This window comes from Ascaphus truei, chromosome 4 (assembly GCF_040206685.1).
Source record: "Ascaphus truei isolate aAscTru1 chromosome 4, aAscTru1.hap1, whole genome shotgun sequence".
Taxonomy (NCBI): domain Eukaryota; kingdom Metazoa; phylum Chordata; class Amphibia; order Anura; family Ascaphidae; genus Ascaphus; species Ascaphus truei.
The window spans coordinates 86,539,299-86,547,991 of NC_134486.1; the positions used below are offsets into that span (position 1 = coordinate 86,539,299).

General features: G+C 50.4%; 1 long non-coding RNA gene across 1 annotated transcript; it reads left to right on the top strand.

The window, feature by feature from the left end:
- Positions 1–2,042: 2,042 nt before the first annotated feature.
- On the top strand, positions 2,043–3,985 carry LOC142492921 (uncharacterized). Its single transcript, XR_012800939.1, has 2 exons — positions 2,043–2,193; positions 3,201–3,985. It is a non-coding gene; the product is annotated as an uncharacterized LOC142492921 (long non-coding RNA).
- The last annotated feature ends 4,708 nt before the right edge of the window (positions 3,986–8,693 follow it).

Here is an 8,693-nt window from a genome sequence, read left to right on the forward strand (position 1 = left end):
ATACCTGGTGCATTTGAAGTCTTTCACCTTAGTACATAGCAGCCCATGGCACAAACTCACCCAGCCAGTGAGTTACAGTTACACTATCACATGCATCACTTAACCCAGGGGTGCTCAACTCCAGTCCCCGCAACAGGTCAGGTTTTCAGGATATCCCAGCTTCAGCACAGGTGGTTGTATATGTCAGTTTGACAGCCATCTGTGCTAAAGCAGGGATATCCGAAAAACCTGACCTGGTTGGGGGGTGGCTCTTGAAGACGGGAGTTGAGCACCACTGACTTAACCCAATGACACATCTGGGGCAAGATTTACACCTGATCTTTAACAAAAACATCCAGCTTTTCAGATGTGATTGTGCCCTAGTTATCACTGCTGCAGGGTAAAGACCCCCTGTCCCCTCTAATAAACTCCAGAGAGAACTACTGTATGTTATAAGAGGAATAGTAACATGCAGGACCCTGGGTTTGAGATGGCTATATAGGGCATACAACATGCCATTCACCGCAATATGGTGGGACATTCTGTTTTTACTAATTATCCACATCCCCCCTTCCCTACAATTATAGTAGTAATCACACACACAGCATAATTATACACAAAGGTAATTACAGTCTGTGCTTTAGAAAGGCGCTCTGTGCAGTGCAAGCACAAGGCAACTAGGCTGCATGGGGGAATTATAACAACTTAATGCATGTAGGGCTGGAACTAGGGGGTGCAATATCGTCCCCCAGAATCACACATTTTACAATATGGTATGTATGTTACCGATTTCGTATGTACAGCGACCCCATCCAAAAAAAAAAAGAGTTCCTGCCAAGCCTGACTCCTGTGTACAAATCATAGAAACAGTCCTGTAACACACAGTGTGGAGGGGCCGGGCACCCTGTTGCTGCTGCGAGACCTGCGATGGTTGCAACAGGAGGGAAAGACATTACCATGGCCTATCTTTGGGAAGATAGTCTGCCTCTGTCAATCCCAAATAATACCAGAAGACCACGCACAGAGAGCCGCTGTTTACCTTTTCCGTTCGTTTGGGAGGGACGGGTTCTTCTGGGCTGTGTCCTGCACAGAACTGATCATCCTCTCCGCTGCTGCATCGCCCCCACAGCTAGTGAAAGCTCACCTGGGGAAGCCCCTCTCTGCACATCTGCCTGCACAACCACCAGCTCGTGCAAATCCCCTCCCCGCTGTGATCGCGCGGCTGAAGATCCAGCGGTGGTGCGGGGGGAGGGTGGGAGTGGTGCCGGTGACCTAGTGGAAGTGTTGAGTCAGATCCTTGGCCAATTGGGTGTTTACCCGCGGCTCCCCAGCACCCATCATAGGAAATAGCCTAAAAACACAACTGGCAACAAACGGGTCCGCTCCGTGTACCTCGGGTTTCCGACTGCCAGAGAGACGGCTCTGTCCCCCCGGAGGAAGCAGCGCTGGGCGTGTGCTCTGTGGTGGTTAGCACAGCGCGCCAGCCCCGGGGAGGCCAGCAGCAGCAGCCCAGTCCGGATAGAACACACCCAGCCGCGTCTTAGCCAATCAGAAGCCGGGGCGTCTGCTGACAGCCTCGGGACTGGTGATACAACATAGAGTAGACTCCTAAAGGTGAGTGCGCCAAGGTATGTGAGGTGATACAGTGAGTGTGATACTGTCAGTGATGCAAAGAGTCAGACGACGCAGTACATGCACACCTTCCATGTCATACTGGGGGAGGGGGTATTTGCAAAGGTCTCACTGCTGCAAGACAAAGAGTCAAACACTTTGGGATATACTGTATATTGTGCTTAGCCGGTAGGAATGGGGGGGTTTGCATGGTGAGACCCGGCACAGTGCTAGGGCTATAGCCAGAAGTTGACATGCCTAACACAAATGTTTAATTCTTATGGGAGCCCCCCGGCCCGTTAAGCAGAAGGCGTCATTACCGTAAAGGCGAGTCCTCCCTCCCCCATCACTTGTGTGTCTTTCATTACATTGGTGCTTCTATTTGATGGAATGATAGGGTGTTAGTAGGTGTAGGGCACAGTAGCTCACCTGTTGTGTGCTTGGTTACCTGGTCAGGTGCGTGGAGGGGTGTGATAGGCGGGCTCGTTGCTAGGGCAGTGGTGTGGGGTGTTGGAAGGGCCTGATTGGTCCGTTTTGGCGGTTGCCACGAGGTTCTGTTCAATGCTCAGGGCTTGTGATAACAGGGATTGTGCCGTTTTTGAGGTGAAGTAGTATGGGTGTTTCAAATCCCACCTTCCTCCCAATTTGATTTTTAAAGCCTAGTGTTTTGTGACCATTTTGTTAAAGGACGAGAAAATATAATAGTAATAATAATGGAAAGAAAAATGGAAAAAGTATCTTAAAATATGAAAGTAAATAATAAATTATAAGAAACAATTTATTTTGTAAAAAAAAAAGTATATATATATATATATATATATATATATATATATATATATATATATATATATATATATATATATATATATATAACAGTGTTTTTGCTTTGTGTTTGTTATTAGTTATATAGTTGTTATATTTTTTTTATAAGCTGGATTGTTAATGGCTGCCATAGCATATGTTGGTATTATGATTATTATTGTATTATACTATATATTTTTTATTGTGTGTATATATATATATATATATATATATATATATATATATATATGTGTGTATGTGTGTGTGTGTGTATATATATATATATATATATATATACAACTCAAAGTAAATTTCTGGCAAAAACTCACAAAGTGCACTTCCTGACTTGGCATTTCTTGATATTTCTATTGAAAAACTCATTGCGACTATTTAGTCATAGGTCGGAGTTACCAAAACATAAAACTAATTATTTCAAAATCATATGTAATGTCAAAAGGAACATTTAATAGCCTTTTCCTCAGTACTCAAAGAATGTAATTAATGACATCTAAAACGATATCATGCAGGTAATAGTTGCACTCCACTAAAGTTAAATTAACTGCCTGGGTGCAGATTGCAGCAAAGCTAAGTATAAAAGGGTGATTGGAAATAGGCACACTTGGAGAAAAAAAGATCATATTTATTATTATAACACTATGCCCTAAAGGCTGTGGTGCAGTAGCATCTTTCCTCCACATATGGTGGTCATGCCCCCAAATATCTGATTTGTGGAGACATATAAACACCTGGCTCCAATCAATGTTAAATACTGATATTCCCATTGACCAATGGCTTTTTCTCCTAAACAGGTGTGGCCTGGGTTCCCTGGTTTGGCCTTTTCCTCCGCTGCAGCTTGGGAGAAGGGAGGTTGCTGCGGAGTCAGATGACTAGGCCTGGCCAATGGAGTGTTAGGATTCCCTGCTGAGGCAGTTGTTACAGTTGGTGCTCTGAGGGCTTGCTGTCAGTTGGAGCTGGGACACAGCTAGGGAAGGTTGTATAGGTGCAGGGGTCTGTGACCGTCTGCACTAGGTCAGAGATCCCCTAGGCCCCACTTAGGCACTAGTCACCCTAGATTGTGGCTGCTTTAGGGAAGGCCCCTTCAGATAGGGATGCTGCCCTTTTAGTGATTAGCAAGCTTAGGGCCACAGTGGTTTCATTTGAACTATTGCTGCTGCAATCTGTGACGAGACTGCCAGAGATGGAACTACTATCATTGCGGAAGTCACTCCAGAGGGAGACATCCCATCCAGCGAAGGATATCGTTGACTCGGCGGATCACCTGCTTCTTGTTGTTAGCACGCCTGGGTGTGGACACACCCGGCAGGTACCGTTCACCAAACGTGCACCAACACCGTATAATAAGGCGCTGATCATGCCTAGAGGGGTGGGCACCTTTTGGGGATACTTATTGGGTGAAGTGACCATTGGGACAAGTGACCAAGGACACTGGTACTGTGGACACGGTGTGGGGATACACGGTGGTGGGACAACGCCCTGCGCGGCGAGGTATAGCTGTAACAATTAGTATTGCTATTGCCTGTATGTGATTTATGGTTATTGCTCACAGTAAATGTTATTATTGTTATTCTTATAATCTGTGGACTGTTATTAATAGTTCCTGCTCTGGGTTATCCCATCCAATTGGGATCCCGTGCATGTGGAGGAGCTGCCACTCAGTATATTCGTTACCCCAGGCTCCCAGTAGCAGAGCCTCAGATCCCTGTGAGCTGACAGGTACCGCCTGCACTAGTAGACCCTTCACATTAGAGGGGAAAAGGGCTACACAGGCTACTCCAGAACCTAACGCAAGCTGACAACAATATGATCACAAACTGTAAGGGTCTGGGAGTCACGCCGCCCTCGGCGTGCTCCCCACTCACCTGCAGCTCCGCCCGGTCCCCCCACGGCACGCAGGCAGCCTCTCTCCGGAACGCCGATCACGGCTCCACGTGGGCGCGCGCGCACGCCAAAACTCCACTTCTACTCTTGAGCCGCCGGCTATGCTCGGTCATGCGCCCGCAAGCGCAGCTACACGGAGGCGCGGCCACACGGAGCCGCACCAACCCCTTAAAGGCACAGCACCTCAAACCATTGCTGCAATCAAATGCAGTCTGACTACTGGGCTTTATGGCTTCTCCCCTGGGACTCATGCTGGACCTATCCCTGCCGTAGCCTGGCCCTTCCACACACCCCCACCTTGCTGCGCTGCTATTGGACCCTCTCTCCTATATATACCTTACAGTGTCACTGACTTGTCGGCTGAGCATAGAACCAGTTGTTCTCATCACTCTCTGCCTCCCTAGTCCTGTCTTGTCCTGTCTTGTTTTGCAGTCTTCCTCGTGTACCGAACCGGCTTCCGCTACGTCTACCCGCACCTCTGGCATCCCGAACTCGGCATACGGCAACACGACTCTCCGCACCTCTGGAATCCCGATCCTGGCAAACGGTAAACGATTACGTCCTTCTCTCTAACCCCGGACTTGGCATACAGCACCCTCTACCATCCGTACCTCTCCTGCCCCGATCCGGACTCCCAGACCACTCTACTCTCAAGACGTGCCCTCGTGGCTGTGGGTGGCGTTATATCCTATCCCATCTCAGCACCGCGGTCCCGTCTCGTTTGTGGTGAGCACGCCCTGACACAAACATAGCTACAGTCACGAGACGCATAATAGCCTAGCCGGGCTCTGGAAACAAAATAAGATACCAACCCTCCCCAACATCAGAAATAAAGTATGGTTCATATGTCAGATGGAAAAGATGACCAGATTCCTGAATGATACTTGCCAAAAATTCCAAAAGGTCTGGCGACCCTCGCACGCTGAAGATGAAACAAAAAATAAGAAAGCATATAACAGAACATCATCGATTGGCTCCTGTGTCAATAAGGATTAACGACTATCTGTGTGAAGTACTAATGATATAATAAAATCTATGTAATTTACCCAATGTTATGTAAAGACACCACCCACTTCCCACATCCCTCATTTTATTATTTCTGTAATAATTATATTACATTATAATGCATGCTCCCATTATATGTATGCTATTTTTGAGAAAATCCCAATAAAAACGAAGTTAAAAAAGTCAGGGAGTTAATGCTTAAAACAGCAAAACACCATGTGCTACATCCTTCTTTTTTAACTTCTAGGATTGAAGCAGGGGAGTTCCAGAGCTGAACTGTGTTCATTTCAGCTCCGGGGACCCCCTGCTTCCAGAGATACTTACTTCCACAGGGGGTGCCGGTATCTCTGTGGAGTTTGCATGTCCAGGTCATGCGGGCCAATAGGAATCTGCAAAGGATGACATCACAACTTCCTATTGGCCCGCATGACATGGGAAATTTAAGCCGCCATTTAGTTAGGCACACAAATCGACCTGGGTGCAGAGATACCGGCACCCCCTACGGAGGTAAGTATCTTTGGAATCAGGGGATCCGAGAGCTGAAATGAACACAGTTCAGCTCTGGAGACCCTTGCTTCAATCCTAGAACTAAAAAAAAACAGCAGGGGGTTTGCTGCTTTAAACTACCCTTAAAGTAAAATTTTCTTTTATTTGATTCCTTTATAAAAATGAATACATTGCCCTTTGGTTAGTTTTATGCCATGTGTTTTTTGTCTTTATCTTTGGCTACTGATGGTAGCATAATTAATGTAACCCTGGGAGTTTACATAAATGTCCCTTATCTTGACTTTCTCACCTTGTCGGGGTGCTGAATTTGTGCGGCTGGGTGATGACATAGCAATAAAAGGTATCAGTCAACAGCAGCTTTATTGGTCCATATACATTGGGAACTTGGTATAGAAATAACAATATTCTTCCTGATGCTGTCTAAACCTTTTTCCGAAGCTGCCTCTATGCCTGCCCGTTAGGGAGGTGTTGAGGCTTGATTCTATTGGCTACCTACGGAAGCCCTCCTTAGGGTGACCTTGCTAGAACTATCTTCCATATGGGCCCCTGTCGGGATTGAGGCTAATCTCCCTCCGCCAGGAGTAAAGGTCCCTCTCTCTGGCACTGCGTTCCACCTTGTGGCAGTTTGGAGTGAGGTCAGCTATGGACCTTCCGATGAGGCTTGTCCGACTATGCACCAGGACTACAGCTTGTTGAGTCCCCTCTGTGCATAGGCTGCCTTGCCAGGATCTCCCAACTGTGAAGGGTGCCATCTCTATGGGATGCTAGCTAACCAGGGTACTGTCCCTCTCTATAAAACAATAACGGGATCCTTACCCTATACTCACAGACGAACATATTTACACTATTCACATTGAGATCACTTCACCTCCTACTGGGAGGAGCTTCCAGAAGCTTCCCCCGCCTGTGTATATGTATGTATGTATGTGTGTATATGGACCCACACCGTTAACTCCTTATGGCAGGCATGTCAAACTCGCGGCCCGCGGGCCGCATGCGGCCCACACCGAGTATCTGTGCGGCCCACCCAATGTGTCCCGGTTACAGCGGCGGTGAGGAGGATGCGGCAGCTGGTAAGTATTGTCTGTGTGAGTGAATGATGCCAGGTGATTGGATGAAGGGCCGCATGGGTTTGAAAGAAGGAGGCGGGACTTAGAATGCCGGCCGGGATGCAGGGGATTGGTCGCAGGCAGGTCAGAGGAAGCCGGGGGCGGGGCTTCCGCTTTGTGCAGAGCACACAGTGAGTGTGTCTCTGCCTTCCCGCTCCTCTGCCTGCTGCGCGGTGTCCCCCGCCGGGCGGGCAGCCACAGGGACCCGAGGTAGAGGCGCTCACCCCCCTTGCTGCTGACCCCCCTTGCTGCTGACCCCCCTTTGCCGCTAACCCATCTTTGCCGCTGACCCCCCTTTGGTGCAGACCCCATGTGTTCTCCGCTCCGAGCTCCCGCGGCGGGTCTGGCAGCGGGGAAACCACCTCTCACTGCCCCCTGTGTGCTCCGCTCCGAGTTCCCGCGGCGGGTCTGGCAGCGGGGAAACCACCTCTCACTGCCCCACGTGTGCTCCGCTCCGAGCTCCCGCGGCGGGTCCCCTTGCCGCTAACCCCCCTTGCCACTGACCCCCCTTGCCGCTCACCCCCTTTCTGCGCCCCCCCCCCTTGCCGCTCACCCCTTTCTGCGCCCCCCCCCCTTGCACCCTTGGCGCTCCCTATGCCCCCCCCCCCCATCCATCCATCCGTCCGTCGCTGTTCTCCACTTTGTGTGTGTGTGTGTGGGGGGGGGGAGAGGAGTGTGTGTGTGTGTGGGGGGGGAGTGTGTGTATGTGGGGGGTGGGGGAGTGTGTGTATGTGGGGGGTGGGGGAGTGTGTATGTGGGGGGGGAGTGTGTGTATGTGGGGGGGGAGTGTGTGTATGTGGGGGGTGGGGGAGTGTGTGTATGTGGGGGGTGGGGGAGTGTGTGTATGTGGGGGGTGGGGGAGTGTGTGTATGTGGGGGGGGAGTGTGTGTATGTGGGGGGGGAGTGTGTATGTGGGGGGTGGGGAGTGTGTGTATGTGGGGGGTGGGGGAGTGTGTGTATGTGGGGGGTGGGGGAGTGTGTGTATGTGGGGGTGGGGGAGTGTGTGTATGTGGGGGGTGGGGGAGTGTGTGTATGTGGGGGGGGAGTGTGTGTATGTGGGGGGGGGAGTGTGTGTATGTGGGGGGTGGGGGAGTGTGTATGTGGGGGGGGGGTGGTGGAGAGTGTGTGTATGTGGGGGGTGGGGGAGTGTGTGTGGGGGGGGGAGAGTGTGTGCGGGGGGGGAGAGAGTGTGTGTGTGTGTGTGTGTGGGGGGGGGAGTGTGTGTGTGTGTGTGTGTGTGTGTGTGTGTGTGTGTGTGTGTGTGTGTGTGTGTGTGTGTGTGTGTGTGTGTGTGTGTGTGTGTGTGTGTGTCTGTACAGGCCAGCAGAGACTGTGTTGGTGTCTGTGTGTGGTCAGTGTCTTTGTTGGTCTGTCTGTGTGTGTGTCTGTAGGTCAGTGGCTGTGTATGTCTGTGCAGGACAGAGAGAGAATGGGGAGGGGGAGAGAAGAGGGGGGGGAGAGAAGAGGGGGGGAGAGAGAGAAGAGGGGATTGAGAGAATGGGGGGGAGAAGGGAGATGGGTGGGGAGACAGAGAATAGAGGGTATTAAGCGAATGGGGGTGGGGAGGGAAGGGAGAGAGAATAGGGGGAGACAATGGGAGAGGGTGAGAGAAAATGGGAGGGAAGGCAGAGAGAATAGGGGGAGACAATGGGAGAGGGGAGAGAAAATGGGGGGAAGTAGAGAGAGAATGAGGACAGGGCCGCAAACAGGCCTGGTGAGTCAGTCAACCACCCTCTCTCTCTCTCCCCCACCCTCTCTCTCTCTCCCCCCCACCCTCTCTCT